The following is a 16651-nucleotide window of genomic DNA, read 5'->3' as shown; positions in this document are numbered from 1 at the left end:
CTTCGCGCGCGGCCCGACGCCACTCTCCCAAGAAGTGACAGCCTCCCCGGGTCAGACCATCCGAGCGCAGGCGGGAGATGCTGGGGGTTCCTCCCGCGGCCGCGAGGCACCCGGCGCTGTGCGGAAAGAGCCGCTGCCCCGCGCGCAAGGGGGGAGAGGGCCGGCCCCTCCCGCCTGTCCCGCCTCCTTGGCTGACCAGCCTCCTGCCTCAGGACTCGGCTGCCTCGCAGCGAATTTCGAAGTGGAGGTTACATGTCACACGCTGCCAAGTCAAGGCCCCTCGCCAGGTCTGTTCAGGTTATACCAGGTGTCCATCAAAACCAGAGCAAGCCGTGCTGGATGCTTCCCGGTCCCTTTAACTGGCCCTCATGTCAGTCCCCTTGGTGGGTCTTCAGAGGTCCTCACTTGCTTTGCATTCCCTCACCCCAGCCCAGTCTTCTGCTTGCAGGAGGGAGTTGCTTTTCTCTCCTCTCCCAGGATGCCTAGTCATCTGAAGCCACGTCGTCACTTTTCTCACCAGCTCATTTCACGGAGGCTTTCAGGAGGCTCCGTTCCCTGCACTTCCAACCCGCCAGCATGGCCCACCCCTGCCTTTCTTCCTTCCAGTCTCTTTCCACCGGATCCTCTCTCTTTGGAAAATACCGGGGATGGGTATTTTCCAAAGCTGTCCCATCATTTAAGCTCTGAGGCCTCATTTTTGGGAGACACACTTTGCTTTGCAGAGTTCCCAGAACTTGCCTGCCACAGCCTCACCAAGGGATTCAAAACGGTATGCCAACTCCACCACCCTGAAAAAGAGGAAGCAAGCTTTTTTTTGTTCCCCACAGCAAATAAAAGGATTCTCGGGAAACCTCTAACCACAGCTCTAAATAGAGTATGGGTCCCAGCTACCACTGAGAACTGAAAAGAAACCTGTATGTGAAGAGTCAGGGAAAGAGAAGCGGGTTTCATTCTATAGATATTTTGGAATTTAGACAATTCTCCTTCTGATTCCTGTTAGGCCAAAACCAGGGCTTTGAGCGATGACTCTGGTTGTTACCAATAGTAGGTTCTAGAGACCTGCTGTGTTCCAAGACCACTTATTTTGCTGGAAAACTAAAGAGGTATTTGATGATCCTCAAAGTGTGATCCTAGAAGGATCAGATATATCAGAATCACCTTGGGTGCCTTTTACAAATAAGAACCATTAAGATTTCTAGAATCTCTTAGGGTAGGGCCCAGTAATCCACATGGCAATAAGTTCCCCATGTGATTGTTTCTGAATTTGAAAGTTTGAGAGTCATAGCCCTCAGGGTATTAAGGTGATGTAGTAAGTGACATATGGGAGATGGTCAAATATTTGATACCTATTTTAGAAGGACTGCTCAGACGTTAACATGCACAGGAACTTGTGAAAATGCAGGTGCTCAGTCAGTAGGTCTAGGATGGGGCGTGAGATTCTAGGTAGCCAGTGTTGCTGGTCTGCAAGCCACATTTTTAATAGCAAATGAACAGAGGATGCATTTTCCTTCCATACAGGGTGTGTATGTTGGTGGACGTATCACAGAAGTAATAAGTAACAAAGCACGTTCATGTGGTTTATCTCACTTAAGAAAATATAATAAAGCTATTCTTTTTATGGGGGATGGGTAGTGCATGGTCTGGGAATCAAACCTGGGTCTCCCATGTGAAAAGTGAGCATTCTATCACCCTAAAGCTATTCTTTTAATAACGATTCTAAACCTTATATAAACAATCACTAACTTCTCAAGTAGTCAACTGGGAGGCAGCACACAAGAATGGTTAAAGGAAAGACATTGACGTGACTTCTAGGGGTATAAATCTCCCTGGCAATGTGCGATAAAACACCTGGGATGAGCTGGGACATGGCATCATGGGATTGAGAAAACCTTCTTGACCAAAAGGGGAAAGAGAGAGATGAGACAAAATAAAGTGTTAGTAGTGAGAGATTTCAGAGTCAAGATTTTTAGTCTATGGTGTATTGGAGTAGCTGGAGGGAAGTACCTGAAACTGTAGAACTGTGTTCCACCAGCCTTGATTCTTGAAGACGATTGTATAAAGATATAGCTTTTACAGTGTGACTGTGTGATTGTGAAAACCTGTGTCTGGTGCGACCTTTATTCAGGGTATGGACAGATGAATAAAAAAAAAAAGGATAAAAATAAACAATAGGGGGGATAAGGGGTAAAAGAAAAATGGGTAGATTGAAATACTAGCAGTCAATGAGAGGGGGGTAAAAGGTATGGATGTATGAGTTTTTTCATTTTCTTTTTTATTTCTTTTTCTGGAGTGAGGCAAATGCTCTAAAAATGATCATGGTAATGAATACACAACTATGTGTGATATTACGAGCCACTGGTTGTATACTGTGGATGGACTGTTTGTGTATGAAGATTTCTCAATAAAAAAAATTAAAAAAAAAAAGTGCAAGTGCTCTAAGGGCAGAGATACAGGATTTTCTCAGAGCAGGTGGAAGAGCTGTGTGAGTTTTGGCCAGTTATGAAAACTCGCTGAGGGAGCGCCAGACCTTAGCTCTAAAAGGGGTTAACGCCAGACCTTTCTCAGAGGGAGGAGGTGGGGACCAAATGAGATCATGAATGGAAAGCACACAGCCTGGGCCTGGCGTTCTGTGTGTACCCACACGGGAGCCTTGGTTCACAGCATGAAGCCCTGGGCGGGAGGGTGCCTCTTCCAGGCCTGGCACTGAGGGTCAATTCATCAGCAGGATGGGCAATCAGCCTCATCACGACACACCTTCACCTCGGATTCGACCTGAAATACTCTCTCTCCAAGCTGCCATCGACTTCACTCACTGTTCGCCCCCAATGACGTCTGACATTTTCAAAGAATAAAATCTATCCGCACAGAGAGAAAAGTGGGTCATTTCATAGATCCGTTCCAAAAAGGCTTTGAGCAATGGGCACTGTTAATAGAGTGACTGTGGTGGCCTTCCTGACTTGGCTCGAGCCTCCCTTGTGCCTCCATTCCGAGAGGTTGCCCCACTGGGAAGGCAAAAGGTCACCATAGAGACCCCTGCACAAAGCCTATTCCTTGCCTGCTCCCACCTTGTCAACCCACCCCCCAGGACAGGGACACCACCTTCCACAGCTGTGTGTCAGGCCTGACAGATGTGCCCAAGTAGATGCTTTGGCTATTAAACTCAATCCACATATTCTTTTTGGCCAAGCACCCAGCTAGGTGCTGGGAACACAACAGTGAGAAAACAGGGTTCCCGTCTTCCTGGATCTCCCAGGCCAGCAGGGAAGACAGACATTCACCAAGTAGCTGCAAATTTTGACAAGTCCCACAGAGGAGGGTCATGGTACCTTTGATGAACACCTAGTTGATAAGTTTGATCTGGATAGGGAAATAGGGAAGAGGAAGTGATGCTTGAGCTGAGATTTAAAGAACAACTAGGAGTCCACCGGGCAAGAGGGAGAGAAGATTTTTCTAGGGGGAGAGCTTAGGCAAAAACCTGGCCTCAGGAAGGAGTGCGGGATATGGTTCTGGATGAGACCAGAAAGGCAAGTAAGGTCACACTAAGAGGGCTGTGTAGACTACACTAAGGAGTTGTATATTTATACTAAGGACAGTAGAAAATCTTTGAAGCATTTAAATTGGTTGTGACTTAAGCATATTTGAGATTTTAAAAATTAATTCTGGGGAAATGATCAGAGAAGGGCCAGAATGGACAAGGGTGGGCACATCAGGAGGCTTCTGCAATGACCTGGACATTAGATGGTAGCTTGGGGTGATGGTGGTGATGGAGATGGAAGAAGTGATAGACCCCAGAGATATTTAGGACTTGGTGATAGATATGGGAGGTGAAGGAGAGGGAGGTGTCAAAGGTGAACTCAAGTTTCTAGCTTGGGCAACTAGAAGGAGGGTGATACTGATCACTGAGATGGGACACACTACAAGAAGTTCTGGTTTAGGAGAGATCATGAATTCAGTCCTGGACATTGCAGCAGAAACCCCTTTAGTAAAAAGAGATTTTATTGGAACATGGAACATTTCCCAGCACCCCTCTTCCATTCAGGCATGGCCACATGACTGGTTTTTGCCAGTGAGTAGAAGTGATACACATCATTTCCCAGGCCAAAGCTTTTAAAAATCAGGCATAGCATCTATACCCTCCTTCTCTCAATCCACTGGAAAAATACAAAGGAATCTGGGGATGTAGGAAGTAGCAGAGCTACAGGATGGAAGGAGCTTAGGTATTTGATTCACCATGTGGAAAGAAGGTAACCAGTCAACCAGGAGCTTCCACTTTGGTCTGTTACATCAGTGAGAAATAAGCTTTCATTGTATTAAGCCACTGCAATTTGGGATTTGCTTATTAACAGAGCCAGCACTGCCTTGACTACTATAGAAAACTTGACTGGAAATGCCTTGAAGACATTCAAAGGAGATTTCATATAGGCTATTGAATATGTGGGTCTAGAGCTCCAAAGAAGGATGGGCTGGAGATTTAAGCTTGAAAATCATCAGTGCACAGGTGGTAGCTAAAACGATACGAATGTGTGACACTGTCAAAACAGAAAGTAGAGAGGGAAAAGGGGAGAAGACCTAGGACTAAGCCTTGAAGGACTATGCTATATAATAACAGGATGGAAGAGAATGAGTTCACAAAGGAGAAAACGAAAAAAGGGGCGTGAGAGGTAGCAGGAAGACAGGGAGAGTACAGCATCATGGAAGCCAAGGAAGAAGAGGCTTCAAGCAGGCAGACAAAATGGAGGCCATATAAGAACAGGCCTAAAAAGCATCAACTGGATTTGAAAGTATGGAACAATGTAATGAGCCCTGCTTTAGAAGGTGCCTGAAGTCAGACTGGAGGGCTAAGGAATGAATGGAAGGTAAGGAAATGGAATCCGTATGCAGAAACAACCTTTCTGAGAAGTTTAGTTATGAGTAGCAGGAAGGAGTCAGGGTAGAAGCAGGAAGCTTGAAAACCAAAATCTTTTATCTCCAACTCATCCTGGACACTGAGAACCCCAAACAAGCCTTATTGCTGACATTAACATGACTTTGTTATTCCACTGTCTCATTGACATTTCTTTAGTCTTTGGGGACTGTCCTCTCCAAACAGATTGGATTGTTCACCACGGGAATATCCCCAAAGTCCTATCAATCTTCAATGAAAAGCATCAACAGTTAGTTTGCTCCCTGAAATTCTTTGAATAGTTGGTCTCAAAATCTTGCACTTTCTACCAATCTTGGACTATTGTACTGTGATTTTTACCCAATCCTAAATCCCCACATCAAAAGCCTGCCTCAAGCCAAACCTCAATTCTTAATACATTCGTACCTTGTCTTCCCCCACTCCGAGAGCTGCCAAAGCTTTGTGAGGTGCTTTTCCTCTACTTTGGGAAAGCAGGGACCTACCAGAGACAAAGTGGATGAAGAACCAAGTCACGTGTTTTTGCTTTGTTGTTGTTAAACGAAAAAAGAGTTGGGGGTGTTGAAGCCAATTGAGAGGGAAAGGATAAATAACCAAAGAGAAAGACTGCCAGGTTCCTGAGAAACAGGAGCAGTGGGAATCAAAGGGAGCACAGGCAGAGAGATTCAAGTTAATTTGGAGAGGAACTACTCCTCAATGGTAAAAAAAAAAGAGGCGAGAAGAGATGAGAAGAGGTGGGCAGATTTGTATGGAAGAGAGTGGAGAGGTAAAAGACTTCTCATAAGACAGCTTCTGTTTTCCCTTTAAGTAATAGGTGAGGCCTGTCTGCACAGGGGATTTTAAGACAGTGGAAAGTGTTTGGAATAGTTGTGGGAATTGGGAAAGTGAACAGCCCAAAAACCAGAATAATTTCCATGGGAAGGGAGAACCATTTGAGATTGGTACTATTGAACTTTTAAAGAAAGCACTCCACCCTGTTGTAACCTCCCGAATGAATGAATGAGGAATTCTGGACATATTCCAAACTGTTTGGACATGTAATTGCTAATAGATTTTAAAGTCACTTTATCTCACTGTCACATTCCAGTTACCTGGACTCCCTGAGTCTCCTGCCCTCTAGAGCAAAGCACGGTAGTGTGTCACCCTGTATGATAACAATAGCAACAGTAGCATTTACTGGGTATTTACTCTGTGCTAGCTACTGTGCTAAGTACCTTCTGTGCATACAGAGTCTTTATTTGCCTCCATCATGAAGTTTTAAAGTGAGAATCAGGCCCTTGAAAATATAGCACCACACAATTATTTTTAAAAATGAACTAATGTGTTCGTATGTATCTGGATTTCTTTGTTTGTATCTAGTTCTAACAACTATAAAAAAGGGAAGAAAGAGAATTATTTAACCTCTTACTTTTCAGTGCCATCTGAGCAATTCAACTTCCCTTGTAATTTAGGTCACCCAGCAGGGTCTTACCTGGCAGCTCTTTGGAGACACTCGTGCCCGGCTACACCCAGACCTTCCTATTTGGGTCAGCCCCTACAAGAATAATATTTAGAACCTCTCCAATAATGCTGTGTGCCACCAGTGTAGCGGAAGGACTGCTGACCTGGATTCTAGCCCAGGCTTTTTGGTCTGGGGTCTTAATATCCTCGCCATAAAGTGGAGAATGAGTGAGATGAGAGTCTCTCTAAACCATGGGAGCAGGTATTTGGTCTTACGACTTTAAAGCTATTGAAGTAGCTTTATCTCACTGCCTCAAAACATATAAATATAGTATATTCTAACCTCAGCAGTCTTGTGAATAGCCATGTTAGAAAGAATGCTGTACCTGAAGGAGAACAAATGCTCATGCGACGATGAAGGAGAAAATTATTTATTCATGATCTCGCAAGAGCGGGTGCCCAGCTGAACACAAAATGGTGGCTGGCGTACCAAGCAATAGAATGCCAAAACGGTTATACCTGCGCCTAGCTTGTAGACCCTCCACTGTTTCTCCCCTGATTGCATACTCCAGAGGCTCCAGCCTATCTGGATAGCCTAACTAATTTGAATTTACCGTTGAAGGTTCCTCCCTTCATTTTACACATTTTAATGACCCTGGCCAGCAAGGATTTGGTGCCAGTTCTAAGCTTGCATGAGAGGCCCTCCCCTTTCCTTGCCTGCATCACTCTGTGTAAAAGCTAAACTTAGCTTGATTCTTACAGCCATTTGCCTAGGGACAAGATAGTTTTTCCAGGCAGTTCTCTAAGGAGCACTGCTGTTGCTGGTATACCTTTGGGGTTGACAGTGAGGTTGAGTAGACCAAGATACTGATATTTTGGGTTCCTTTGTACATAGTGGAAGAACACTTTCCTAATAAACTAGAGACTGTACAACAATAACAACAACAAAAAGACTTGAACAGACATTTTTCAAAAGAGGAAATACAAATGGTCAAAAAGCATATGAAAAAAATGCTCATCATCACTTGCTATTATGGAAACGCAAATCAAAACCAAAATGAGGTATCATTTCACACCTACTAGAATGGCCATTATTTTGAGGGGGACATGGGCAGGCACTGGGAATCAAACCTGGGTCTCCAGCATGGCAGGTGAGAATTCTGCCACTGAGCCACCATCGCACTACTCCATACTTTTTTTTTTTTTAAGTAAACTACAAGTGTTCGAGAGGATGTGGAGAAATAGGAACACACATTCACTGCTGCTGAGAAGGCAGAGAGGTGGAGCTGCTGTGAAAGGCAGTGTGGCAGTTCCTCATCAAGCTAAGTATGGAATTACTGCATGATCTGACAATCCCATGACTCGGTATGTACTCAGAGGAACTGAAAGCAGGACAGAGGCAAACATTTGCACACCAATGTCAGAAGCACCATTATTCACAGTTGCCAAAAGATGGAAACAACCCAAGGATCCATCAAGCAATGAATGGATAAACAAAATGTGGTATATACATTCAGCAGTAAGAAAGAATGAAGTCCTGAAGCGTGTGACAACATGGATGAACCTTGAGGACATTATATTGAGTGAAATAAGTCAAACTCCAAAGGACAAACATTGTGTGGCCTCACTAATATGAAGTAATTATAATAAGCAAACTCATGGAGTTAAAATCTAGAGTATAGGTTACCAGGAGATAGAATGAAGGTAGAGAATGGGGAGTTGATGCCTGATTTGTACAAAATTTTTAATAAGGTTGATGGTAAAGCTCTGGAAATGGATGGAGGTGATGGCAGCACATTATTGTGAGAGTAATTAACAGCGCCAAATTATGGGTGTGTCTGTAGTTGAAAGGAGTTTAGGGTCATGAATATTACTAGAAGGAAAGCTAGAGAATAAAAACATGGGACTGTGCAACACAGCAAACCCTGTGGTGGACAATGACTGTGATTAATAGTACAAATATAAGAATATTCTTCCACAAACTAGAACAATACATCACTATTATAAAATATTAATAATAGGGGGACATATGGAAAAAATATAATTAATGAACTATGGACTAGTTAACAGTAAAATTATAGTATTCTTTCATCAATTGAAACAGAGTTACCATACCAGTGCTAAGCGTCCATAACAGGGGGATATAAGGCGTCTGGGATTTTTCTTTTTTGGAGCAATGAAAATGTTCTCAAATTGACTGAGGTGATGAATGCACAACTTTGTGATTACACTGAGAGCCACTGATTGTACACTTTGGGTGGATTGTATGGTGTGTGAATAAAATTATGTGTGTGTATATATATATATATATAAAGTTCAAGAGAACAAGCAGAAGTGTACAAGGCTTCTTAAGGCTTAGGCACAAAATTGGCAGCATTCTGTGGGCCAAGCAAGTCACAAAGACCAGCCCAGATTCAAAGAGTGGGGAATGTGGCTCCAGTTTTTGAAGGGAAGAGTTGCAAAGCCATGTTGTAAATGGCATGCATACAGAAAAGAGTGAGAAACTGGGACCGTTTTTGCAATTGATTTCCCACTCTCTTCATGGGAAGACCTAGAGTCTCATGCAGAACTCAAAGCCCAAACAGACCCTCTATCCTGACTTATCTACTAACATAAGAGGCAGACAAAAAGGGGCCAGGACTGGAAACCAGGCAACCTAAAGACTGCGGGTGCTGATGAGGTTCTCGTGACCAGAAAGAAAGCAGAGGGAAGAACACTGGAACCTAAGGAACCCACTGGGGCTAAGTCAGAGACTTAGAAGATTGTCAGAAGTAAGTGGAGTGTCACGCAAGGACTAGCAAAGAGATTTATTGGAAAACATAAAATAACATTTCCAATCCCGATTATTTCTTGGCCATCCATCATGTGCCAGGCATTGTGCTAAATGCTACACAATCTTATTTAGTCCTTAAAACACTCCTGGTATTACAACCCCCATTTTATGATTAAGGAAAGTGAGGGTGCAAGACCAAAGAGCTAGTAAGTGAGGAGGATTTAAAATCGGGTCAACGTTTATTGAGCACCTTTTATGTGCAGGCTCTGTACTAGGCACTGCAAGAACAAAAGTAAATAGGCATGGGCCCTGCCTTTAAGGAGCTTACAATCTGAGGGGAAGACAAGCAAGTAAGAGGTCATTGCTATACTGTGTGGCAACCTTGGGTAGAAAGAGAACAGCGGAAGGCATGCAATCAGGTCTGTCCCACTACAAAGTATCAGTATATGCTTTTTCTACTGCACAATACTGGTTTCTCAGAATCTGTTTCAGTTAGGGTTGCCTTTGACTGCCAGTAGCAGAGACTGGAAATCATGGTGGCTTGAACAAAGGACAACTTGATTAGTGTTTTCTCTCTCCTAAAGCAAAACCTGCAAGTGGACAGCTTATGGCTGGTTTGGAGGCTCCATTATCTCATCAGGGACACACACTCCTTCTATCTTTCTTTAGACCATGGTTTCCTTAGACCACGATGCCTCAGGATCCAAGATGGATGCAGCAGCCATCATGTCCTTAATCCAACAAGAAACAGAAGGAAGGCAGAAATGACAGAAAGGGCCTCTTCTACCCATCTGACCCTCTCTGAAGGAACTATCCCAGAAGCGTCACCCATTAACTTCTACTTACACCTCACTGGTCAGAAATCAGTCATCTGACCACACAGGGCTGCAAGGGAAGCTGGGGGGTATAATCTGTTAACTGTACACAGACACTCAAACCAAATCAGATTTCTGTTACTAAGGAAGGAAAGGAAATGGATGTTAGAAAAGCCATCAGATGAGCAGCCCACACCCCCATTCCTGGAGACGGGCATCTGAGCCCCTTGCACCTCACTGCAGGCGCCGGGCTGGTCTTGAGCGTGAGACTGCAGGGTCAGATTGGCCTCAGCTGGGTGAGTGTGGAGGACTGCAGAAGCAGAAATTTTGAGCAGACTGCTTTCCCAGACCCTTCCTCCGTTGGGTCAATTCCCCATACCCAGGGCTGAGATCCCAGCGGCCTACACCTGAGACCAGACTGTGGCCTGGAACCTTGAGACTCTGGCGGCACACATTGCACTTGCCACTCCTGCTTTTTACTGTCCACTGTCACACAGCATGTGCCCGCAGGAATCTGTCCCCTCGCATTGCAAACGCCAATGGCCGTGTGTATAGTTCTCCTTCCTCGGGGGAGAGGGTGCTTTGCTTAGGGTAGACATTCCATAACGAGTCGGCCTACACAGACACAAGGCACCGTTTTGACTCCACTGCCTCTCCTGGATCTACAGTGAGAAGAGGACAGCTGCAGGGGGCAGAAGCTCAAATCAGTGCCACCGGATGGCCGTCATTGCTTCTCCTCCCCTCCCCCCACCCCACCCCACCTCCCCCCCTGTCCCAGGGCTGCGGGACATGACAGGCTTTACTGGTGGCTTGAGGGAAATTAAGGGCACTGGCTGGAAAATAAAACTTGAACTCGTCACTTCGTAGCTCCCTTATCTCCCATGTGCCTGGAGTCCTTCATCCCCAATGTTTCCAAGCCCCAGGTTCAGGATGGGCTGCTTCAGGTTGCTAGGAAAGGCAGGCTTTTATAGAATTACATGAACTACTCAAAAAACTTCAGTCTATCACCTTTTTAGTTAAGGCATGTTGGAGAGGCTGGAGGGAAGTGCCTGGAAATGTAGAGCTGTGTTCCAGTAGCCATGTTTCTTGAAGATGATTGTATCATGATATAGCTTTCGCAATGTGACTGTGTGATTGTGAAAACCTTGTGTCTGATGCTCCTTTCATCTACCTTGTCAACAGACGAGTAAAACATATGGAATAAAGATGAATAATAGGGGGAACAAATGTTAAAATAAATTTAGATTGAAATGCCGGTGATCGATGAGGGGAAGGAGTGGGGGGTATGGTATGTATGAATTTTTTTCTGTTTTCTTTTTATCTCTTTCTCTGAATAGATGCAAATGTTCCAAGAAATGATCATGATGATGAATACGCAACTATGCGATGATATTGTGGATTATTGATTATATATGTAGAACGGAATGATCAAAGGTTAGGAATGTTAGCGTTTGTTTGGTGTTTTTTGGTATTTTAAAAAAAATTTAAAAATTAAAAACAAAAATAAAAAACCTCAGTCTAACACAGAAGACCACATACGATATGATTCTGTTCACATGAAATATCCAGAATAGGGAAATACACAGAGCCAGAAAGCAGACGGGGCTACCTAGGTCAGCGGGGAGTGGAGGAGCTGTGTGGAAATGAATGAGTATGGGTATGATGGGTCTGTGTCTTTTGGGAGTGATGAAATGTTCTAAAATTAGTGCTGATGGTTGCACAATTCTGTGAATAGCTAAAAAGCACTGAATTGCATACCTTAAATGGGTGAATTTTAGGGCAGGTGAACCAAATCTTAATAAAACTGTTATTAAAAAAAAAATTCCAGCTTGTATGTCTTCTTGTAGACTCAGGGCTTCCCTGGGAGCAGGGAGTGTGTATTTATTTGCTTCTAAAAAGCAGATGTGAAGAAAGTCACCAGAGCTGCTCTTAAAAGAATGCACAGATTCTTCTACCCTGAGGATAAATCCCAGCTCCCCTCGCTGGATGTGGAATCTAGCCTCTGCCTCAGTCTGAAAAGCCAAGTTTCACCTCCAGCAACAGGAGGGGCTGGCTTCTTTAGGGGGCCAGTTTCAAACTCTGCCAGAGAAAACGGAGACATCTAACAAAGACCAGTGACAGGAGGCATCCAAAATGCATTTGATGAATGAAGGAATGAAGGGAAAAATGAAGGAATTGAACACGGACTGGAATTAATTGCCAGGGTCCTGGGGACGCCCTGGACAGAACCCAGGGTTCCATCTCCCAGTGAGAGCTCCCTCCACTAAACAACTTCACTTAACTTCTGCCTGTCATGCAAATCCACTGGCCTGGGTGCCTAGGTTAAGTCCTTGAATTCCTGAGGGCTTCCATGGCCCTCCCCAAGGCTCAATCAGAGCAAGGGAGTGAAGACAAATGGGCCTGCAGACCCTGCCTCTACCAATCTTACTGGCCTTTTCACACAGACAGCAGAAAATAAATGACTCAAATGTTCTGTCTGACTCAGGCAATTCAGTGAGGTTTCTCCCCCAGCTAACAAAGAAGGGGGACCTGGGGTGGAGTGGGGGACAGTGGGGGGTTTCTTCAGACCACTCCCCACTGATCCTGGATGGAAAGACAGCTCCAGAGGCTTATAAGACTTACTAAGACACAGCACTGTGGCCAGGTCACCGAAAATCTGTTCACAGCAGGAACAAAGGCTCCACTGTCATTTCACCAGGGAGCACAGAGCCTCCGCCGTGTCAGAAATGTTTCCAGAACAGAGCCAGACTTGTGGGGGCTCCAGAATGGGCTCTGCCTCCCCACCCGTTTGCTGCCCGGGTCAGGGGTAAAGAGGGGCCCCTGCAGGCACCTGCTTCATGGGGCCTAGGCAGCCCACCCAACAGGCAGAAGGAAGCACAGCCCTGGGCACCCTCTCCTCATGTGAGAGCCATGGGATGTGGGGGCACATGTGTTATTGGACAAAGGCTGTGCATTCTCTGCCCGATGCACTCAGTGACCAATTCCTGAGACACCAGGGTTTCAAAGCAGAAAGAGTTTATTGCTAGGCATAGAGCAGGAGCTCACATGGCCTATCAGCCCCAAAATCTGTCTCCCCAAACTGCAGTAATTCTGATAATTTTATAGTATCAAAAGATGGGCAGGTTTTAGGATTTTGGACACCGTAGCTATAATTAGATAATGCAATTAGAGGTGATCTAACTACTGAACATGCACAGATGAACTACAAGCTTAGTCACAGAATGTGTGTATGGAAATGGCAGCCTTAAAATGATGATGGGTATGATTTTTAATATTATAATATATAGATCACTTAATAGGTTAAAGTCTAAGCTACTGTACATGTCAGGCAGGCCCATTTTGGTTAGATCCAGTTTAGATTATCAAAATAACCTTTGAATTGAGGTTAGTTCTGGGCTGACCCAAGGTCCTTCATTAATAAACATTAGGGGCTGTCTTGAGTGATCACAATACTCCAAAGTTGAAAAATTAGATAAAATGGGTACAGATGAGAGTTAGTCACAAGGGCATAAAATAAAGGCTATACAATCATCAGAGATCAAGGCAGCTGGATTACAGTTCAGATATTTCAGGTATTTCCCTCAGTCTATTCTAATATACCAGAAGGAAAAAAAGGAATATCTATATAATGATTCAGTAATCATAATCCTAACTTTTCAGTTATAACTCCTCCCTCTCAATTGGTAATTCTCTCAATCTTGAGGGAAATATGGGCAACAACTCTTCTAACACCTTCAAGTTGAAAAGGGGAGTCAAAATTATGAGGCAGAAGGATGAAACTGGTTATTCTTGGAGAAACTGGTACTTCTCAGTTTCAGGGCTTATCTGGCCCTGGAATATTCTGGAGGCTTTAAGTCTCTGAGAAACAAACTTAAAGCATTTATAGACCCCAGGGTATCCTTTAGGTTTTCAGGAATACTCTTGGTTGGGGCTTGCCATACTGTGGCAGTCTGCAATATCTGGCTGAAACATGCATAAGAGTAACCTACAAAAGGACCTCTTAACTCAATTTGAAATCTCTTAGCCACTGAATTTCTTTTCTTTTCCTCTTTTTGGTCAACCAATCCCATAATACCAGGGCCAGGCTCATCCATGAGAATCAGGTCCCATGTAGCCAGGGAGAATTACACACCTGAAAGTCCTGTCCCACATAAGGGGGAAGATTGTGAGATTATTTGCAGAGTTTGGCTTTGAGAAAGCCACATCTGAGCAACAAAAGAGGTTTCCTAGGGTAACTCTTAGGCATTAATTATAATTAGGCTTAGCTTTGCCATTACAGATATAAGTTTCATAAGGCCAAGCTGTAAGATCAAGGGCTTGGCTTAGTAAATTGGGTCTCTAATTCTGTGTCTCAGGTGTCACACATACACATAAAGTGCCAGGGAACCACCAATTATTTGCTCTTTATACAAAGAGCAAATAATCTCAGATTTTAGAAATAACAGTTAAAGCTCAAGCTTAAATGTGACTATTGCTAAAAGCTTACAATTTGAGCCTTAATTTTCTTTAAAGCATTTTTAAATGAAGTTACTTTCAAAATTAAAAACATTTTACAATTTTTTTTTATATTAGGCTCAACCACTAACCATATCAGAGGTTTTGTCCTGTTTCAACTTTGCACATTTACCAGGGTTATGTTAATTAACAGGTAAAACTTTATATATTTGTCTTGCTTCTTCTTTAAAGCCTTTTTAATTGCAGGTGAAGTTCTTATTTATGGATGACCACATACACTTTTAGAAAAGCATCAGAGCAAAGCTATGTGACTGGCAAGTAAATCTGATTCTTTCCATGATCTGTAGTCTTTTTCTAAGAATAACTAAAACCAGGGATAATAACATCAAACCATTGTCTAATATCATACAAATTAGTATAAGGATATAACATGGACAGTGAGAACATCGTCAAGTCTTTAGGAATTTTATACAATTTCTAAACATATGAATAACATTTCACCCATACAAATTTAGCTAACAAAAGGATAGAAAATTCCCTCTAACCACCATAATACTTCCCAAACAACTCCTATGCATTATGTCAAACTATTTTAGCAATTCAGATTTACAAGGTGAAAGAACAAATCCTCTGGAACAGTTTTCCTTAAAAGTGAGACTTGTCTTCTGAAATAAGGTCTGATAAGTCAACATAAACATTAACAAGGATATTATTCTGATGTAAAATCTTTGTCTTCTAAACAGAATACTTGGATGATTACAAAAAACTTTTTATAACTTTTCATTAAGAGCAGACTAACAATACACATTATTTTAACAGAAAAAACTAAACTTTAGTTTTGTGTGAATAACAGTTTGACAAAAAAGACTTTTAAAATATATATATATATATATTATAAACAGCCCTATTAAATTTTTGGTCAGCATTGACTATGACAGAATTTACTTTTATAAACCTTCTATAACTTTCCATATTTATTCAGGGCTTGCAGTAAGCAATGACTACAACAAATAAAATTCACTTTCTCAAACTTTCTACAACTCTCCATACCCATTCAGGGCTTGTAGTCAGCTACAAACAAAATTCACTTTAATCAGAAAATAAGGTCATCTTAGTATGGGAAATAATAAAAATACTACCCATCCTACCTATAGTTTTTATTTATCCAGATTGTATATAATTAGAAATAAATTTTATGACAAATTCACAAAGCTCTTTGAACATGCATATTTCCTTCCAATAACAGTATTCAGGAAGGGGAGAAGAGATAGAGATACTACAATGTATTAGAAGAAAAAATTTTATGTTTGCGTTTAGAATGCAGTCAGACATTTATATACTTTATACTCACAACACACAAATAATTACATCACAATATGCCTAAATTTCTCAGTCCAATACAGTACTATCTTCAAAGGACAGAAGAGCCCAAGTTTGAAATAAAATTAGTTTCTCAATAACTAAGAGATTTCTATCCAGAAAAAAACTCAAAACTTTTCAACATTATTCCCAAGTACTAAATAATACCAGGAATATGTTAGTTAACATATTTAAGTTATAGCTTGTAAAAAACAACTTCAGAGCTCTATTTATTCGAATGCTACTTTCTTATTTAAAGAGCTTACAAATGTCATCTCTTCTGAGGTCTTCTAAGTCATTCTTTATCTATCTGTTTTTTAAAATTCTTTCAGCACTTTTATTCCTTTATTACTACTGTCTTATAATCTTTGAAGCTAAGCATATATATTTCCCATAAATGACAGCACTTACTTAACAAAAATATACTGAACGACATTTAACAAAGCCACTACAAATTCAAATTCTTTCACTTACTGAGATAACAAGTGGCAAAATAATTAAACAGCCAGATTCTTTGAAATCCAGGTAATCAAGGTTACAGAAATCTCATTTATATTTCTTACTAAACTTAACTGATTTCTTAAATAGGATATATTTGAAGCAGCAGCTTATAATCAGGCAAGACTTTCTCAATGAAACTTTTTGCAGCTGTATTGGCATTTTTATTCCTTCTATTGGAGGTTAAAAAGTCTCTTTGTTTTCATAATATCTAAAATCATGAACTTCAAAAGTACATTATCTATCAGGCTCTGGAAAATACACTACAATTGTTTATTTTGTCCCAAACCTAAATCCAAGAAAACTTTTCTGCAGATCTCAAGGACCTTTCATTTTACATACTGAAATTCAGGAATTAGATTTATTCAGTTACTCCTATCCTAAGGCTATTTATATTTTAATAATGATTTG

Source organism: Tamandua tetradactyla, chromosome 18 (genome assembly GCF_023851605.1).
Source record: "Tamandua tetradactyla isolate mTamTet1 chromosome 18, mTamTet1.pri, whole genome shotgun sequence".
Taxonomy (NCBI): Eukaryota; Metazoa; Chordata; class Mammalia; order Pilosa; family Myrmecophagidae; genus Tamandua; species Tamandua tetradactyla.
Note: the sequence above shows the minus strand (reverse complement) of the source record.